Source organism: Bradysia coprophila, unplaced genomic scaffold (genome assembly GCF_014529535.1).
Source record: "Bradysia coprophila strain Holo2 unplaced genomic scaffold, BU_Bcop_v1 contig_588, whole genome shotgun sequence".
Taxonomy (NCBI): Eukaryota; Metazoa; Arthropoda; class Insecta; order Diptera; family Sciaridae; genus Bradysia; species Bradysia coprophila.
In genome coordinates, this window is record NW_023503827.1 from 88,058 (window position 1) to 109,828 (window position 21,771).

Sequence of the window (21,771 nt, forward strand, 5' to 3'; positions counted from 1 at the left end):
ATAAACAACGGAATGAACACGTATATAATTTATAAAATAAACAATTGATTAATGATATGTTTCGCAGAAGCCGTGGTAGGGGAGACAGAAATGGAAAAGTCTAAAATATCAGACAAAGGTGTAAGTTAGATGGTTAGATCACAATCATATAAATATTTTTTTATTTAGAAAAAAGGAGAATGATTAGAAATTGATATTTAAGGGTTATAAGTTGTAGTCATGCAATTTGTTCAACTTTGTTTGAATGAATACGTAATAGGAATGTTCAGAATGTTTCGGTTAAAACCAACTATTCTTTACGAGTTTCTAGTAGATGTATCAGAGATAAGTTTTTATATGAAACTAATTATACCATGAGTTCATGCTTGTTTTCTAATTTACATTTAGCTGCGAACATTTTTGTCTCGTACGAGTAGATATCATATTATATTCATAATAACATCTGCAAACGTTTAGTCAAAGTAGATCGAAGAAATTTGATTAAAATAATCATAACGACCCCTTACAGATTAGAGAGAAAAAAAAACTCATTAACTGACGCTGCAGTTTATAGCACATTACAAAATAGAACACTTTCTACATCAATCTAAAAGCTTTTAATTAATCACGTTTTTATTCACATGCATCTTTACCGGAGATCTACATACATTATAGAAAATCAATCTGAACCTTTTCGTTCACCTCAAACATAGACTCCATTACTATAAAAGAACTTTCTATAATTATTTTGATACAAGAGTTTAATTGCTTCATCATTTATGTGCTGTAATTTACTCATATATATATATAAGACAACAGAATATGTTCTTTATTTATGTGCTATTAATTCAACACCTCTCAATCTATGCCATACACGAGACTATTATATACATTGCATAGATATTGTTATTGTAAAAGTTAAAATAGAAAATCCAAAGAGCATCAATATCTGACTTTTCGAAGAAGAAGAAAAAAAAACGGAACAATAAAACCATTCAGTATCAGCCTTTGTTTCTATTGATGCTGCCATCAAATATATATGTATAAGATGCACGTATAATGCACACATCATAATATGTGCTTGCTGCTATATGATGGCTTTCTTTCGACAAAAAAATTTGTACCTATTGTGAGTGCTTCCCTATCGCATGTATGGACACTTTTGTTCGTGTCTGTTTCATATTTAATTTCAGAGAAGTTAATTATTGTTATTAAAATAATTCTTATTTTATTGTGTTGTATTCAATCAAATGTGGCGCAAGAGATATTCATTCGATGATTACCAGTACTGAATATAACGTTTTTTTTGTTTTATTCAATAGATCGAAGGGGTCAACCTATTCTTTTTTCAACAGTAGTAGTTAGGGGCCGTTCATAAAGAGCGCAATGCAGAATTTTAGCCTCATCGCACACACAAATGTATCGACATTATTTATGGAACGCACGTTTATGTCTAACACCTTCTCCCTTAAAAGCGTACGCGCTTTTTGAATGGACCCTTAACCCGTAGAACACGTTTCACGTTTGGTAAAATCTATTTTCAGAACAAAAGAAGAAGAATTGAATTCTTGGAATAATTTTTGATAGTGCTTTTTAGGTTAAGTTGCAAAAATATCATGAGCACATAACACAATGTCATACCTAGTCTTAGTCTTATCGCTCAGCCGATATTGGTCCTATTGAAAAACTAATTACCTTGCCAGACTCCTGAGATCACAAGCTACCACACTGGCATGTTGTTTGATCGAAATCCATTGCGTAAAAAATTTCACTTTTCTAAATGTGGCAGTTGTCAAACACATGCGACTTATTAGATTAGATTAGATTAGATGGGAGGGTGTAAGCCCAGCACCTAAGCCTCAGATGGGCCTGTTGTGCTATTGTACAAGTCTCTTGATCATATGGACTGTGATTTTACATCATATCTCTCCCGACTTAGATTGTTCACAAATCGACCGTGTGTTAACGTCCCATACGTTGTGAATTCTCCAAGCCGTGGGTGGTATGCGAATACCACAACCATCACTAATTGACCTGTACATTTTCCCAAAGATGGCGCTATCAACATTGTCATGTTGTAGCTCTTTCTACTATTGACATTATGTCGATTTGGTTTCTTTTATGGAGAAAGCGAATGTTGGGTTTTTTGATATTTCCGACTTTGTTACGGTTACGGCTATTAGTTTTAGGTAATAGCAAGTGTCTAATCACCATAGGCCATGAGTTGCCTCTTCGTATAAATCGCCATGCCACCATGTGACTGAACTCGTTCTGGCGTTGCAGGTTGTAGCGTTTGAATGATTCGTATTTCGTCATATCCCTTGACATCCATACAACGTATCAATCAATAGATCTGTTAAACCTCGCGGTCATTTTGGAGTACAAGATAGTTTCTGTATCTTGGGATTGTACCACAGCAAATGTGTAAAAATTTGCTATGTGGTTTTGGGGTGTCAAATGAGAACCCGAGGCGTTTGTACCTTACCTGCACTTACATGCGACTTATACTCGATATACTCGTTATACTGGATATATATACTCAGAATATACGCGATATACTCGATATACTCAGTATAAATGAAATGAAAGGAATTCCCCTATTGAATCTTTTACTTCTTTCGATCAAAGCATCAGTTGGGTTTAAAATCTTGTTCTTCTTTTAGTTTTCAGACATTTTTTGCAAAATAAGGCGTTCGTCGCTTATTTTTGTTCTTGCTGTCGTTAACAGATGAAATAATCGCCTGCAATACTTCAGTTCATATACTTCTCTAACTCTCTGACGTAAAACGGCATACTTTCAAGGCATGTTATCGTTTTGATTATGTTTTTACATGCTACCGCCGAACACCGTACTTTTTATGTTTCAAGCACTACAAATCCATTACATAACTCGGGATAAAAATGAAAAGTCTCGTTTTCGTGTGTTTATTGACCTCGGCTTCGCCTCGGATCAACAAAATTCACACGAAAGCTCTACTTTTCATCTTTTTATCCCTAGTCATGTAAAATACTATTTCAGGCTGACTATTCTTTCATTAATTAACGAATTCAGATTCATATTTTTTCATACTGCTCAATGTTTAAAATGCGAACCACAAATTTTCCAATTTGTGATGTCTACAAATTATAAAATACAACGTGTTGAAGTGCATGAATTATGTGCAATTTTGTTCGCTTTTAGTTAATTTCAAAAGCATACAAAAATTTATCAACTGCAGGAATAAAAATTAAAATAACTATTAATCATCTAGCCGCTTTACTACAGTTTTTCACCATAAAATGAAACCACACAATAGAAAATGAAATTTTTAAACATTGAATATGTGCAAGTATCTGCCAGCTTGTATTTTATAGCGATAAACTCCACAATTTTCAACATTAGTAATTAATTACACTGATAACCGAATAAAGTGCACTTCGATGTTGTGATCACTGATAAATATTTCATTTTAGCGATTTGAGCTCGGTTTTATTTTGTTTTCATATATAAAGGATTTTGAGTATTGCACATAATTTGTGGATTAAATTTTTTAATTCCTCGCACAGTTAACGTTCTATATTTATCGCGAATACATTTTGTTCTATGAGAACGTTTCGGTGTGTATCATTTGAGCGAAAAAAAATAAATAAATAAAAGGCCTGAATCATTGGTACTTGTTAAAACAAATCTACCGTAAATGTGTTCTGATATGATGATATAAAAACCCATTGATTCTAAAGTTCACGATCGAAAAATACCGAACTTTGATCTGAACTGAATTCATTAGAGATATACGGATTTTTCACAAGACCTCCGCATTAAGACACGACACAGATTTTATCATCACTTTATATACATATCGTTCGTTATAATTTAAAATTTTCATGTACCTTTTTATGTTCGATTTTTGTTTAATTGTCTGGCATATGTGTCGGTGCAAAATTACTTGCTGATTCTATTCTGGCCAGTCATTTTATTGCTTATAATGTTCTCATTTTTTAATTATCATCCTTTTAATTAAGCAGAAACTTTTTTCTTTCGTAAAGAAACCATACTATCTACAGCAATGGTGCTATTAGACTTCAAATTTAAAACGTCAACCTTACCAATGGTAAGTTATCATAATATCCAGATACCGCACTTAAAGTAAAGTAGAACAAAGTAAAGTAGAACCTGCTGAAATCCATCGATATTGTTTCATCAACACTTACGAATCTTTTAGAAACGGCAATCGCTTGATGTTCAATACAAATCTACTACTTCAATATTTTTATCATACATTTCGCTGTGTCAGAGAACCACTTTCCAGAGCTCATTATTTATTCATGTCCTCCTTGATATAAAAACAAGCTCATACTCATTTCATGCAGAAATAATGAACTGGGTTTCCTGGTAATCTTCTGTATTCTTATACGAGGTATAAGAACGAGAAACGACGAAGAATGATTGGGTGATTAGGTAAAAGGGAATAATGGATAATCTAATTCTGGTGAATTCAAGAAAGATATTAAACCTATAAATCTTGACCTCAGAAAGAACTCCACTTTCGTTTTTGGAGAATTTCAATGTACTACTCTCATGGGTTTGTATTCAATTCCGATTCAACCAGCAAAATATTTTCCTAATCTGTTACGTGTGATCGGATGTAAGTGAGAAAATATTCCTTTAATATTTTGCTACATAAGTTGCATATCTTTCGAAATTTATATAACTAATGATTTTCGATCGTAAAATAGAATTTGTACAGCGGAGCATGCAAAATAAATTCAGCGATTTCTAGGTCGAAAAATATATATAAAACGGAGAGCCCATAAACGTGTAGATTCTGAAGTAAATTGAAAAAGTGAGATAAAATCTTTAAAAAATATTTGTCTATTGAACCATATACGGGAGAACATTATGATTGCGGAAGCTCTGAGTGTATTTGAATTACAATTATTTGATTGCGTAGAACGTGCATAATTTTAAGATTATCTGGGTTGGGTGTCTATAAAATGCGATACGAGCACTGTACAACTATCAATTCTATTCTGTTAGAGAATATTATGCCCTCATGATTCCGCCGATGCAATAAACCGTCCATGTGAATTGTAAAAAAAGAAGATGAACAACCTATACAAATCGTACCGTTCTCACTTATCGTTATTCGTTTGATTGCATTTTTCAGCAATTTATTTGGAGAGGTAACATGACGAGACGATGTATTTGGTTACACATTATAGAGAAACTATGAATGTTTCATGTTGCTACACAATTTATGCCCGCGAGTCAAACGCACAACCGATAGTAAATGGTCAAATAACCAAATACGAATCAGTGTTAATGAAAAAAAATTTAAATGATAATTTCATTCAATTGTCTTTGCACATCGAACCGATCCATTCAATTTCAGCACACGCAAAAACGGTATACGAGATTATCGAGTCGTTTGAATCAAATAGAACAGTTCGGTGTGCATTATTCATTTACGCTTAATCCGATAAATAATAATGTAACCGTTAATGGTCAATACATGCGTTAACGAAACGCCATTGAAAGCAATTTAAAATAAGCTTTTAAATTGAATGCTGCATAATGAAGGTTTCACAAAATATTTCAACAAAATGACAAAACCACCCCACCGCCGTTGCTCCATCAGAAATAGTTAATAATTTCTGATTTTGGAAAATTCATTTATGATGAAAAAATGCATTTAGGTCAGATTGGCGTGGTTACAATGTAACCAGTAGAAAAAGTCAAACTGTTCACAGTAAATTCAAGTTTTTGGTAAAGAATTTAAACAAAAAATCTTTATGAAGCGTTATACCAGAATGACGGTAATTTTGATCTCCACACGCACCCTTCGTTCCTGATACGAAACTGGTTTTTGTTCTTTAAAACATTTAGATAGAAAAATTGTCTTTTGATAAATTTATGATAAAGAAATAAAATAAAAATTGAATATACGACAAAAAACGTCTGTGATCATTAATAAACACAAAGCATTAGGTGAGTTCAAACGTTTTCTTTTAATGAACTAATCTCGGTTACACAAGTAGATTTAAAAGTTTTTTTTTTAAACAACTAAAATGTCTGAATTGTTCGTCTGAATACGGTAGTAAGTCTATCTTTTTGTCTCATTTGTGCCTTTATGGAAACGTGGAATAATAAATACTTTTGTAAATCATTTACCTGATCAATAACTAATTGACTAATCATTTGAAATTCAATAGAACATTGACTTGTTCCTATAAACAATCATCCCCAGACCGCAATAGCGTTTTATATGTGGATAACTGTCTATCACGTTTAACAAATAAACGTTTTATTGGTCTATCAATTTTGATCCAATTAATTTTTCAAAATTGACTCGTTCATTAGTTGAAGTTAGACCGAACTGCACTTTCAATTTTTTTTATAGAATTTTATTGTTGTGGAAACTTAAAATGTATTGTTTTCTTGTTGGTACGTTCGCAGTGGTATGATCTGTACCAGTGGGTTAAAAATTTATGGAGCCAGAGTTTATTGCTCTATTCTATAACTTATGAATGTGTATGGTGTTTTAGGGTGGTTCAACCAAAAATAAAATCGTAATTTTTCCCACGCGCATCCATTTTTGTCTGTCTTTTTGTAATAGAAATAAAATTAAATAGAAGCGGAATTTTTAAAAAAATATTTAGAACCTGCACAATGGCTAAAAACTTTGTATGCAATATTACAGCTAATGTACGTTTTCTTTTTTACTTACTACCTGTAAGAGTACTGGTAGTATGATTAGATACTATTATTATCCCTTCCTATATTGTTCCCAAAGAAACAATATATAGAAGAAAAGCTTCAAAACATGATTCCCATCAGAGTAAAACTTTAAAAATGCAAAATAAACCAATTCGTGACTTGACATCCAATAAACCATGAAAAAAAGCCTACGTTATTTATATGATCTGTTCGGACATTTGAAATGTTGACAATTGTGAAGACCTAGATTGTTTCCACAATTTTTCTGTGTATCATCAAAAGCTATACAAGATCTTTGTAGAAAGTGTGAGATTCTAGAAACATAAAATTGATTAATAAAACGTTTTGATTATCATATCTTAAAATTCTTTGGACTGATTCTACTATTCCATTTACTCAATAGAATAGAATAGAATAAAAAGGAGAAAAGTCTCCAAGAATGTTTCGACATCACGCCAGCTTAAAGCTTAAATGCAAAATAAACCAATTCGTGACATGAAAGTCGTTAAAAATTGGACTGATTATGATTCCGATTCAGATGAAATCTCCAACGCAGGGGCGCCGACTTCTAAGGACAAGCGAGGCTCGGGCACCACTACTCGAAAGATGAGCACCACTATATCTTGTTGGACAGTGTTGGATATACATAGCAACGATAGCAACGCTAACAGAAATCGTGAAACGAAACCGCAACAAAAAAATGTTTGGAAAAACGTGTTACTGATAACACAGCCAATCGAAAGTAATTGAAGCACAGTCACAGTCACAGAGAACGGACGTGTTTATGCGTTGCTCTCTAAAAGTGTTTCTTTTGTGTGGCTGTGTGTGAATTCATTTTCGATTTTGTCTAATTTCTGTGCCAACTTTTACGGCTTTGGTGTTTTTATTTTGCTGTAATGGTTAAATGGTGAAATTATTTTAAAGGTTTTATTAACGAAGTCAAAGTGTTGTTCTCGTAGGTCATTTTCTCTTTGATCAATAAAGTTGTTCTCGCCTCATTGTGCGATATCAACAATTGTGTTATTTCCTTTGTTATTTAACATGTGCTTCGTGGCGTCGGTGTACGGATTAACAATCGACTCTACCAGAAGCTAATGCTAAATTACGTGCTCGATTAATGTACGAAAATGACACATTGCCGTATGGCATCTGGCAGTCAATTTTAGTGCAGGTAAGGTACAAACGCCTCGGGTTCTCATTTGACACCCCAAAACCACATAGCAAATTTTTACAAATTTGCTGTGGTACAATCCCAAGATACAGAAACTATCTTGTACTCCAAAATGACCGCGAGGTTTAACAGATCTATTGATTGATACGTTGTATGGATGTCAAGGGATATGACGAAATACGAATCATTCAAACGCTACAACCTGCAACGCCAGAACGAGTTCAGTCACATGGTGGCATGGCGATTTATACGAAGAGGCAACTCATGGCCTATGGTGATTAGACACTTGCTATTACCTAAAACTAATAGCCGTGACCGTAACAAAGTCGGAAATATCAAAAAACCCAACATTCGCTTTCTCCATAAAAGAAACCATATCGACATAATGTCAATAGTAGAAAGAGCTACAACATGACAATGTTGATAGCGCCATCTTTGGGAAAATGTACAGGTCAATTAGTGATGGTTGTGGTATTCGCATACCACCCACGGCTTGGAGAATTCACAACGTATGGGACGTTAACACACGGTCGATTTGTGAACAATCTAAGTCGGGAGAGATATGATGTAAAATCACAGTCCATATGATCAAGAGACTTGTACAATAGCACAACAGGCCCATCTGAGGCTTAGGTGCTGGGCTTACACCCTCCCATCTAATCTAATCTAATCTAATCTAATCACCACTATATCTTTCCAGTTTTACTTGAAAGAGCACCACTACTCTCAGATTTTGCTTGATGTATGAGCACCACAACTCCCAAACACAAGTCGGCGTCCCTGCTCCAACGATTCAAATAATGACAATTGTGATGATGACGATTGTTTAAACATTTTTTTCTAAATTTCATAAAAAGCTATTGGTTAAATAGGAACCAAAGATAGTGAAGCATACATTTTTCAAGGAGTAAAAAAGAAAAGTTACATTAGCTGTAATTTTCATAGTTCTCATACAAATTCGATTTTTTTAGCCATTGTGCCGGTTCCAAATATTTTTTTACAAATTCCGTTTCTATTCAATTTTATTGCTATTACAAAAAGATAGTCAGAAATGGATGCGCGTGTGAACAATTACGAATTTATTTTTTTGTTGAACCACCCTAGTGTTCATGATACCTATTTCGATTATTAACCTGTTACAGACGGCATGCGTGTGACCAGTATTATTATCGGGTCTATTACTTCCATCGATCAAAGAATTTTTGATTTTTGACTAATCTTGTACTTCAATTTTTTAATATGAATTTAACCATATAAAGGACAATATTACCCAGAGCTCGTCATTATTTTTGTCGTTTTTATCAATAACAGATAATTATTAGTCATCAAAGTGTATTTATTGTTTCACGATTCACGAAATAAATCAAAGACAATTTACCTTAGTGTTACTAGTTAATAAAAATCTCTCAGCAATAAAACATTTCGCGCCGTTTAATAAATGATTAAAAGAAGATTACGAAATCAAATATCATAACATAAATTTCATGAAATGATGGAATTTGCATTCACTTTATCGCAGCAATAATATTTTCAACGTACGCCTACCAAATTAACGACTCTTTAGCCACATGCTGCGAAAATTAATTGCCTGAGTTTTTGGCCAAAATTTATTGAATAAACAAAATAATTTCGTAAGATTAATTCTTTCACTTGCCACTCGTAACAGCATCGTTTATTTTCTTAAGTTTTACATTACTAAATGCTTAATTAAATCCAATTTTTCATTAATTTTATAATTAGGATTTTGATTGTCTACGTCTACTGAACAACCTGTGCAAAAATTTAATATTTTGATGGTGTAACCGTAGTCTATCTCTATGGGTGTAACAATACATTGTCACATGAAATATCAAGACTTTCGCACATCGTTTTATGACAAAAATTAAACGAGGATATGTATGGCTTTTGACAAAGTTACAAATTGGTTCATTCGTTCATTGTATAATATTCGTTAAACCTGAACTAGTTTTCCATTTGACTTATTGAAAAATGTACGTCAAAAATCTACCGCATGAAAAAGTTTACAAATTATAATTTGAACAAGAATCTAGATTTTCAATTGGTAATTCAATAAAACCCGACTTCATAGAAAATACAAATACGACACATAAACCATAAGCTTAACGGAGCATATGTTCGCTCTTCTCTCCTCTAAACGTTAAGTGATATATGGTTGCCGAAGTTATCGATTCAATGTAAAGTGTGTTTCGACCTCGGAAATGTCAGTTGCGATGAATTGGTTGTCTAGCAGTTACAACACTTTTTAGTCGTTTTCGAAATTTTCTGGATATTTTCTTAATGTTTATTAGTGTATTTAGTCCGTTACCAAAGCTGGAACGCTGAAAATAACCACAAGGGGCATTTTTTTCTAATTTCTCATTTAAAGTTTAATCTACCCTAATTTGTCACTTATTTTATAAAATACCGCTATATAGGACGCCAATGAAATCGAAACATGAATCTGTTTAAGCTGGTTTTCAGCAGTTGGTTACATACAAAAAAAAACAGATCATTGAAATTTATATAGTGCGCGTGCTAGTTACACCTATATAAACAAGTATAAGCAATTTTGTTTGTATGAGTGGATCAGCTGAAAAACAGCTGAAACAATCTCAAGTCTAAATTTCACTGACGTCACCTGTTAATCTGTAATAAAGTTTAAAAAAATGGAACAGAAGATCTATTTTAAAAAAATGGCCTAGTTTTATAGCTGATGCTGGAACACAAAAAACTTTGTGTCTTTTACTTATTGGTAGATTCTTTTAGAGGAGGTCGAAAACCCGATATACTCGATATTCGTCTTGGTAGGAGAAGAATTAATTTATATATTCGGTGTACTAGTTAAATATTTTACGTGATCCTATAAAAAAGAGGAAAAATATCTTATTTTCCATCCGCAAACTATCGTTAGAATCAATGAAGACGATTCGTTCGAATCAATAAGAACGACATTAGCTATATAATTTAAACATTATTAGTCTTGTTGTGCGGCTGCTTTTACTTGTCCATAAGACGGGTATTAGGAGTAATAACAATTACAAATTAATTACCAAATATTTCACATATGAATGATTGAATAAAGTTTTTATAGTCCGTTCATCATACAACGCCATTAGACAAAATACAAAACTATAAAATTGCTGTTCTCAGAGAATGAAAAATATAAAAATTATCAATTTTAATGTGATTGCTATAGAAAAGTTATGTCATAAAATTTCAGCATCATAAAATGGTCTCTGTTCCGAAACTATATGCATTATTCAACCATAACTCGTATAATTAACACTAAAATTTTTCATTAATTTCCCATTTTTTTATGGGTAATTGAGTCGCACAGTACATAAAACTTTTTTTTATTTATTTCATCCAGGCAGTGTGTAATACACCGTATTGCAGACTCGATTAAAGTTGTAAAAAAGTTTAATGTTGCTACAAATCCTCCGAAATTCTATTTTTCGTCATTCATTGTGGTCATTTCGATAAAGAATGAAGTTTGTGAATGAATTATTGCACAGACATTAAAATGCTCATATGTTTTGAATATAAAAAGTTTTTTTTTGTTGGATTTTTATTTCAACATAATCCCAAATTAATTGAACCGTAAAATCACTAAATCCCTTTGTATTATCATCAAAACGCAAACACATTTCACACCAACTAGAAGTAAATTGTGACATTCGCAAAAAAAAAACGATAATTCAGAAAACCCCTTCAAATGAAAATCAACCAAAAAACACCCCAACTATGCTGATGGAGTTGGTTGAAAAATTCGCTCTTAAAAACAAAGCGGAAAATGCAAAGTAAAGATGAAAGAACGTGATCAATTACATTTTGTCTGATACAGATTCCATATTTTCTCAAAGTTATAAGTTTACACAAGCCAGATTAAAAGTGGCCCGACTATGGGGTGTTGAAGTCGAATCTGGTTTCAAGTAGAGATAATAATGTTTGATAAAATTAAAATGGAATTATTCAGTTGATTTTGTTATACATTTTTTCGTTTTATTTGATATATCATTTTACTAAGAAAAAATAATTTAATTAGCAATTCAATTAAATTGGGGAAGTCTTTGGTGAATGGGTTTTTAATAATCATAGTCGAATTGAATGGAAAATTTATCTTTTGGCAAACTGTACATTTATCGTCGTTTTTTGTACGGCATGTACCAATTATTCTAAGGATTATTTAATTTAAATCGACTAATGCATGGAAAACCGCGTGCCAATTTGAAATAGCTATTTTCCTTACAAATACCTGAATGGCCGAGTTTGAGCATAATGTGTAAAAAAATTGGTAATACGAGTTTAACAATCAAAACATAAAAACTGATTTGGTTTGATTTTTTTTTGCGGAAACGAGACTTTTAAATATTTACTTATGAATATTTACGCACTGGAGTGCACATGTTTTCAATTAAGTTATAATTTTCGATTCGCTTTTCATATCCTATTTTCCACACATATCGTAAAATATGCTGAGAAGGCATAAAAGCTGTGAAAAGAAGATTATGTAACGATAACGTTGCTGTAATTAACAACAGAATGGTAGTTACCGAACTGGTAGGGAAAATCGGTTGATATAAAAAATTACGAATTATGATTAACGTTGGTAAATAATTTAAAATGTGCAGCTGAAACTACTAGCTGATCCAGACACAAAGAATCCTTTATAAAATAACAATCACCGTACAATAGAGCTTTTGCTACATTGATATGAGCGCTCATACACATACATTAACAATAAAGATTTAAAAATTTCATCTGTAGCAAATAACTTTGTCTTCAGGTAATCAATCTACAATGTCTGTCACAGCTGTGGTGCATCTAACGAAAAGTACGAAATGTAGATCACCTGGTATAACGTATCTTTCGACTGTTTCTTTTCTGAGGTCAATACAACAGCTGTAGAATAAGCCGTAGTCGTGAGTATGTCGAGATAGTTTGAAAGTTTTAATTGACGTGTAATAGTCTATAGATATCTGATCGCTCGGAGAATTTGTCAATTTTAGTCGAGACTCGACATATTGGCTTCCTCCCCTCACGTGTTTTGGTTTACCAATGCCAAAATACAGAAAAAAAATTAGTTTCTTCTAGCCAGACTCCGAAGTCAGGAGATGCACAAAGGGGCGCAAAGACAAAAGAAAATAATTTTTAAAAACGTAAGAAATTTTAATTCCATAGGCGCCCTTGTTGGCTACGGCACTGTATATACATACAGCGAATCTATTAGGTAGTGCAGATAAATTTAATAAAAAATGTAGTTAATATCGTTTGAGCTTGTGAATTCAGCTTGAATAAAAAACTGCACATCTCAAAGTTCAAAAGGCTGTGTTAAATTCAACTAGGGATTCAATTGGAAATTTAACATTTATTCAATACGAACTACACGCTGCTACAAACCTTTACAAAGACAAGTGCAATAGGGTGAACGACAACTTGTTAGTTTCTTTAGACGAGACTACTAAACCCCTTTTTGTCTGCAATGCTGCAATTGCAGTACTGAAATTAGATTCACAGCAACGTTTTTCGTTATATACGCAAGTCTATATAACGAAGACGGCTCAAATTAAAATCAAATAAAAATTTATTAAAAATCATTTCGATTAAAAGTAACATAAATGGCACATTTTCTCCATCTTGATTACACAAGAAAAGACTATAACACGATATCAACAATGCGCAGCGCTATGTAGAAAGAAAAAACAACAACGGCAAACAGAGCAATTATGTGTGTACGTTTGCAAATAATCACGCAATTTATTTCCGAGAATAAGAATGTTACCAATATAAATTTTATTTCCTGTAATTTAGAAACATAAGCAAAATCCACAGAAATCGACAACATGAATACAGATGGAGTTATTTTCATGTTTTGTGTAGTAACTTTTTTTTTATTTTCCTTTTTTCGTTATTTTTTATTGTGTTGAAAGTTGAAAATGTGTAATTATGTGGCGACTTATTTATTGATTATCCTGCACTGGTGATACTAATTCCTTGTCCGTATATATATATTTCGAATTCGGTATTAATTGGATTGAAACAAAAGCGAGAATGGGAATAAAAACGATAAAATGTATTCAAACACTGCAGTGGAAATGATGGAACGTATAGTTTTAGTGTGTACCTACTTAATAGAAAAATAAAATTTATAAAAAAAACCTTGATATCTTTTTAACGACTAGACAGACTGTAATGTAGTGTTAATTATTTATCCAGCAGAACGTTTCCATTCCACAATAATAATACTTTATGCATGCATGGTTCTCTTACACATTAGTTATATTAAAAAAAAAAGACTGATAACACGGGAAAATTATATTCTATAAATAATCATAAAAAGAATAAACAAAATGTTATACCTTACACTTACAGGTAAATACGGAAGAGGCAAAGTGTTTATTCAACACATCACTCAACTAGAGTGTGTCATCAAAGTTTTTATATTTTTTAATCTACTTCCTTTGATTTTTTTTCGATTTAATGTACATGGTTACGAAGAAATATCGCGATTATACTTTTTATTACATATTATAATAACCTGGGATCGTCGACACGAGTCTGACAGTGACAGTGGTTCGTTTTAAATGTAACATCAAATGTATGTTGGAAATTTCAGATCGGCATTTGTTTAAAATTAGGTTTATAAGTGGAGCCCATCCGCAATTATACTATCAAAATCGATACGGGTTCCATTAAAAAATTCATGCCATGTATGGCACACAACAATACCTATATGTGTTACCTATGCTAGTATCAAAATGTAAATTAAATTTTTGTCATTCCTAGGTTTCCCAGCAATCGCATACATCATATAAATTGATTTAAATAAAGCATTTCGATGCCAAATTTTTAGCCGTAAATTTTCAAAATAAAATTTGAATTTAGAGTGAAAATTGATTAAAACTGCCATTCTAAAAATATTCCGAACAAACTGAATTTTCAAACTAGAATAGTGCACGTAACGAAAATATATAGATGCAATATATGTACGGACGTATGCGTTGTGTGTGTATAAATATACCATACAATTCTCAATATAAATGCTTACCAACTAGCCTCAATATCACCCCGGCGTTGATGCAATTGCATTTATTATGGCGATGCAGCAGTAATATAAATTTTCTATTTTATAAATGGCTTTTCGATGTTGTTGACATACCATTTCCATAATAAAATCATTGTCTCATTCGAACAGTTAATAATAATTGTTCTGTTCGATTGTATTAGTGTAATGCGACGATTAAATTACAAAACTGGAGTGTTTCCATTGAGCATTGCATTTTAAATATGCAATTAGGTCAGAATATGTGCTCCTTTTCTCGAAAATAGAAAAATTAGAACAATAAAAATTCTATGTACTGTACAATAATCAATAGGAGGGGACAATTGGACGTGGAATGTTATGAATTCATAAAGAAAAGAAATGATCGATAATGACCTGATATATGATTAAAACTATAAACTTTTCATCGGGGAACAGTATAGGCTTGTTAAATTAATGGGTTGACGGTTGGTTACTGCATTATAAATATGTGGGAAGTCAACTAAATGACCCAATTTAAAGTAAATTTAAAGCTAATACAACAAGCCGCAGAATTTGTATTGAGTAGAAAGAATATTCTTTCGATTGTCGGTTACTTCTCTAAACTACCAATAAACTAATGTTTTATGTTGGTACAATGTTTGTAATAGTTCAAGTATACTCAAACTTAAATAATTTATTTTTATGTTTTACTGAAGCAAGCTTCCACAATCTATTACTTTATAGTAGGCGAATCAAATGAAAGTTGGTTATTTTTAGAGGCTGGAATTCATACAACGATGAACAGATCACATAAGGTCGCGCAACAACTCTACGACGGACGTGTACAGAAATATGAAAAACATATTAGAGACTTCTAGCTGTCTGTCGACAACGAAGTCAAAAATAATTGGCGAACCATTAGCTAGTGTCGCCTTCATATTTTTATACAAAAAAAGGTGTGTTAAAAAAACGAAGTAAAAGATTGTGTATACCAAACACGAAACTCTTTCAAAACCAATAGGTGAGATCTAAGATGTGAGGAGATGTGGTAGTGGAGATTTGCTCAGAGAATTTTCATCTCCTTGCATTTTCACACATATCCATAACCATTGGCGTTAATCAAAAGAAGTAACAGATTTACATCACTCCGCTTTCCGTTTCTGAAATGTTAAATCCATAAAAGATTCTAGTTGCAAAGGTAACAACAAGCCAATAAGACTCTTCTTTTACGGCGAACACAAAATAAACGAAGATCGTGAAGGTAACATCTTCTCACTGAATGTAACAATCACTTTAAAGGAATGTATAAAATTACAGAAAAATTTGTGCTTGTAAGAGGATTTTTTAACTGCCTTTATGCATTTGGTCTATTAGTTAAGAACATGTCTCGCAGTCTTAATAAATATGTGAATGAGATTTTCGGTTATACACTTACACATATCCATGCAAATCTAATTTAAAAAAGAATAAATTTATAAAGAAATCGTGATCCATTTGAGACATAAACTTGACATGTGGCACGATTTTCGTGTTATGTTGGTATTGCATTTGTAAGTTTTAATTAATACTCAATTCTTATGTACATCTAAATGGTTTTTGTTAACCTGATCGTGTGTTTATACATATACATATTATACTGTGATGTTCTATGTTGGCTTACCAGTTTTTTTTTCCTTTACCTGCTATAGCATCGTCATAATTGCTAATTTTAGTATGGGACACCTTTGACACTTTGAAGAATTTTTTGAGTCTCTTCTCTTTGAATCGGAAACAATTTATTATTTTCAAACTTCGTCGACATCAACAATACCACACATAGTGTTATCACGATTGTGGTATCTTTTTTTAAAAAGATATTGATACCAATCGTCTCCAACTGCGATCAATCATTAAGACATTTTTACGGTCATCTCAATATCGTTGTCAAAAACCTTAATATAATTTTTTCGATTCGTACAAACTTACAATGTGAAAAAAAACAACACACAAAATCAACATGCACCTCGTCTCTGTAATTGATGACATTACGAAAGGGGTCCCAAAAAATGTGAATAAAACTTTTTTATTTTAATTTTTTTTTCTTATTTCTTGTTAAATTGAAGCTGACAATGAGATAGATCGATTGATGTAAAATCTTTATATGTTTTAAATGATGGGTTATTATTCACAAATCAAAATTAATTTGTGCAGAAATATAAACTTAATGTGGGTCTTTCATAATTTTCATTTTATTTTAAACAAACAAAGACGTACTGAAAAAGACTTTTTAGACCCGTACGAAGTACTGGGGTCTTATAGGTTTACGCATACGTTTGTAACACGTCGAATTGGACTCCCTGAGTAAGGGGAAACCTATTGTGGTTGTCTAGAGATGCCAAATCCGCGAAAAAAAAAATGTCCGTCTGTCCGTCTGTCTGTCTGCACGATAACTTGAGTAAAACGCATCCGATTTTGAAAATTCTTTTTTTTCCCGTTTGGTAATGTCAAAAGACAGGCTAAGTTCGAAGATGAGTGATTTTGGATCGACCCCTCCCGAGCTGTGGCCCAATAAGTGCTTTACGGTTTTTCAAAGATATCTCCGGACATTTCAACGTTAAACTTGTAAGTGATACGTCAAATAAAAGGTATTTACAATACCGATCGACAAAAAAAAAGTTTATGGAAATCGGATGACCGACTCGTGAGTTAGACCCCTTGGTGTGGAACAGGCACAGGGCGGCAAGCAGTTTTTGCTTGTAGGTCGGCCACATTTGAACATATTTCGTCTGTTTTAGCTTTATTAGATAGGTATTGACCGTACCAATCAGGGAAAAAAAATTTTATGAAATTATGTTCTCCGGAGCGTGAGCTAGGTCTCTTGGAGTGAGCTCTTATCTGGCTACTCGGAAGTACAGTGAACGTGGTGTATTTTGACAATATCTCGAGTAAATTTTGACCGAATTTCATGAATTTTTTTTTGTTTGAAAGGTATTAACGAATGTAAAGCGTCGGTACTATTTCCGGTCTCCTAACAAAATGGCTGCCGGCGGCCATATTGGCTTTTAGTAAAATAGAAATATCATGAGAAAAATGAGACTTAGAGAGTTTCTGTTAACATGGACTCAAATGGAAATAATTTGTTATGTGTGTGGGGTTTCAGGGATTCCATATACGGACATCTATATATACCTATATACAGCTATATTGAGCTATATACAGGCATATAGAGCTATATAATAGCATATATTTATCTGTGAAATGTTTATTTATATAGTTAAATATAGCGGTATATAGCTGTTTAAATAGGAATTTATGAAATTTGTGTTCGTACGGGGCTGTCTATATTGCCTCCGGCAATTTAGTTGTATATGATAACAAGGCAAAGAGTGGATAATGTAAGTGATTTTAAAGGGAGAATAGTTTTTCAGCAGAGAAGAAAATGAAGTAAGAGAAATGAAGAGTTTCACATTAAAGGCTTTTGATACGAATAGGTGTTTCGTACGGGTCGGCGTTAGCTATGTTTATATATAAATATGTGTTAGTATGGCGTAACGACTAACGTTTAGCCGGTACAAACGGTAAATAAGTAGATGCGGTAGAGTGGAACAACTATTATCTATCGCCCAGTACTAAGGGTACAATGAGACAAATTTTAAGTATTGTTGGATTTTGACTTAGTAGTTACTGAATTTATCGATCCAAAATCAACAAAATCTGTTCATTGAGCCACTACTAACTCCAATTATTATCTTGATTATTAGTAACTCTTTCAATATGGTTGTTTTTGTTTCTAATAAGTATTGTATTATGTAAACTGATTTCATGTGTCTTTGGTTTGTTCCTCTGACGATCAAAATTATGAGCTTCAATATAATTGACTCAGGTGCACACAAGCGCCAAACAACAATCCTATAACTTCAATTTAATGTTCAATTGAAATGATATGGACAGTGCCGGGTTATGCAGGCAATATGGTGGACTGGAGGCCAGGATATGGAATTGCATGCGGAAGCTTTTTTTGAAATGATGATTTATTGCTTGATAGGGACGAAGCTTTTTCAGATAGTAAGTCCTCAAAGTGAATCAAATCATTCGGAGAATATTCAACTCTCACTTGTTCATACTTCCTTAGAACGAACAACTTTGCTGCGTACTATCACAATCGAAATGGTACAAATGGGACGTATGTTCTCAGAAGATATTTTTGAATTTGTTGAATTCATCCATGAATTTAAAAGAATTGTGGATTGGACCTCTAGCACCGTTATCGGTTGTTTCTTTGATACAGGTTATCCAATGAAATTTGTTTTCCGTTCGTCCTTGGATTATTTTGTTATTGTTTCGCAGATGGTTAAGAGCATTTATACGTACTACACTTTTTTGTCGGAAGCGGTATAATTCATTTACTCGATCGATTTACTCGATTTACACAAATATGTTACAGGCTAAGAGTCAATGAGTCAATTTGTAAATAAAATTCACGCAAAATAAAAATTTGGATCTTGCTTAAGAACGCATTTAATCTAACCCATCACCATCCAACATACAAAATCAACATACACCTCGTGCCTTTAATTGATTACATTACGAAAGGGGTCCCCAAAAATATGAATAATAGTAGATTTGTTTGTTTGTTTGTAACTTTTAATTTGGCCAAGTGTGGTGTTTGCAGCCCGAGTCGAAGGCGAGGCATGCAACAACCCAAGGCAAAATACAAAGTTCCAAATTGTTTATTCACTAAGCTCCTGTGAAATGAGTTTCAACTCTCGTGTCAATGAAGTAATGACGCATTTTCCGAAGGGGAAGTGAGTAAAAAAATTCTTGATTTTTTTTCTTATTTCTTGTTAAATTGAAACTGACAATGAGATAGATCGATTGATGTAAAATTTTTATATGTTTTAAATGATGGGTTATTATTCACAAATGAAAATTAATTTGTGCAGAAATATAAACTGAATGTGGGTCTTTCTTTCATGATTTTTTATTTTATTTATTTCGGACAAACAAAGACGTACTGAAACAGATTTTTTTTTTATAAATTAAGTAATGAAAAATCAGATACTCAAGAAATATATTTTTATTGATTGGTGTAAATATTTCAAATTATTCTTCTTTAAAAAAGAAGAGAAGAGAAAAAAGTGTCAAGTGAAGAGGATATATCAAATTTAAGAAGTGAAAAAAAAAATCTTCACAAAAAAATGTTTTTTTTATATATTTTAAAACGACTAAGTTTCACATTCTATATAAATACTTTGTGGCAATGATTGCAATCATGCACATTTTTATTCCTTATGATCTTCGCCATAATTTATAAAAATCTTTTGAATTATCGTTACATACTTTTGTTTTTGTTTTGAGACATTCTTACAATTTTCTTGGGTCAAATGAAAATAAATTGGGTTCATATACAAATTATGGATTTTAGCTGGTATTATATATCTTGGTAACATGCCTCAAAAAAAATATTTGCAGATTTATTTACATTTAATTTAATTGTTGGTTTAGCATTTATTTAACAGAACTTTTATTCACCATAAAGGATTTTATGATTTATTTATTTCTATCTCATGTGTTTCGTATGCAAACAGTTGTGTTTGTTGAACAAGTTCACCTCTCTTCACCCTGTATTGATTTAAGTGTTTATTAACACATTTCAAGGACTCTTGCTTCGCAAAACTTTCTTTAAACAGGCTGTACCGAACGATATGACCGTCCATAGATCCCGTTCATTGGTAGTACATGACCCCAGTGCCACGTCTACAACTCAATAAAACCAACTTTGAAAATCACCCCCATACCATCAGTTTCAATGAATCCCTTCTGAAATTTATGGATGAATCTTGCGGTAATTCAACACTTACCGCTTATGCACAATTCTAATTTTACGGATGCATAAATCTTGCAGGTGAACATGACTTTCGTTTCAATATTTAAAAAGGTGTTTATTTCCTAAATTTTGCGAGACTTAGCCAAAATTAAATTGTTAAAACTCACGAGGTGTATACATGCATCGATTACGAAACGTACTGTAAAACGAATTTATTCTGGGAAATATAAACATTTTTAGCATCGATTGACAATTTTGAGAACGAAGACCTGAAATAGCCGCATTCTGTTATCGGCACGACGATAAAATATGTCATACCATTATGAACTAATAGATTTTGTATGCAAGACGAGGCGGTACGTTTAACAACAGAAGATTGTGTTAAATCTTTTGCTATTTTTGAAAGTTTGAGGAAATTAGAGTGATAGTGGATATCAGTACAATTTTGACATTAATTTGCGTCAACTGGTCCAGTCATACAAACAAAACTGCTCATATGTCTTTATACGATGTTACCACTACCATGCGCGTGCGTATAACTATTTCACCTGCATAAATAAGTGTATAATCACTTTAGCTATAAAAAGCAGCTGAAGCAAATTCATATCTAAATTATACTGACGTATATTCACTTTCTGATTTGGTGACATAAATTTAAGAAAATGATTTTCGCTATAGATGAAGAGGTATAATTTTGAAAGCTGGAAAGTTCAAAACCAAAGTTTCGTTTGAATTCTCATCAAAACGAGAGAAGTAAAAAAATAACGTTTCAGAAAATCTCATCGTCACGTACGAACAAGATGCGACTCGTTGCACTAGCACCAAGTCTAAATTTCATTGATAGAATATATGAGTGCAAACGTTCCGAAAAGTCCCTACTTGTGAGTTGATTATACTTCCTTCTAAAAATCTCTACTGAATTCATGAATCCTGACCGAATATATTGCTGCATCGATTTAGATTTTAAATTATGTCATGTGATATGGGCGTCTTTATGCGAATAAAACGTGACTGGCCAAAGCTTGAAATTGTATGGAACTTCGCATTGACTGTGTGAAAGGCGGTCGGAAAATTTCATTTCTTTAAACCCTTTA

At 32.5% G+C, this 21,771-nt stretch overlaps 1 long non-coding RNA gene across 1 annotated transcript; it reads left to right on the forward strand.

The window, feature by feature from the left end:
• The first annotated feature begins 18,823 nt into the window (after window positions 1-18,823).
• LOC119083325 lies at window positions 18,824-19,364 on the forward strand. The gene is made up of 3 exons (XR_005088842.1): window positions 18,824-18,915; window positions 18,983-19,138; window positions 19,198-19,364. It is a non-coding gene; the product is annotated as an uncharacterized LOC119083325 (long non-coding RNA).
• The last annotated feature ends 2,407 nt before the right edge of the window (window positions 19,365-21,771 follow it).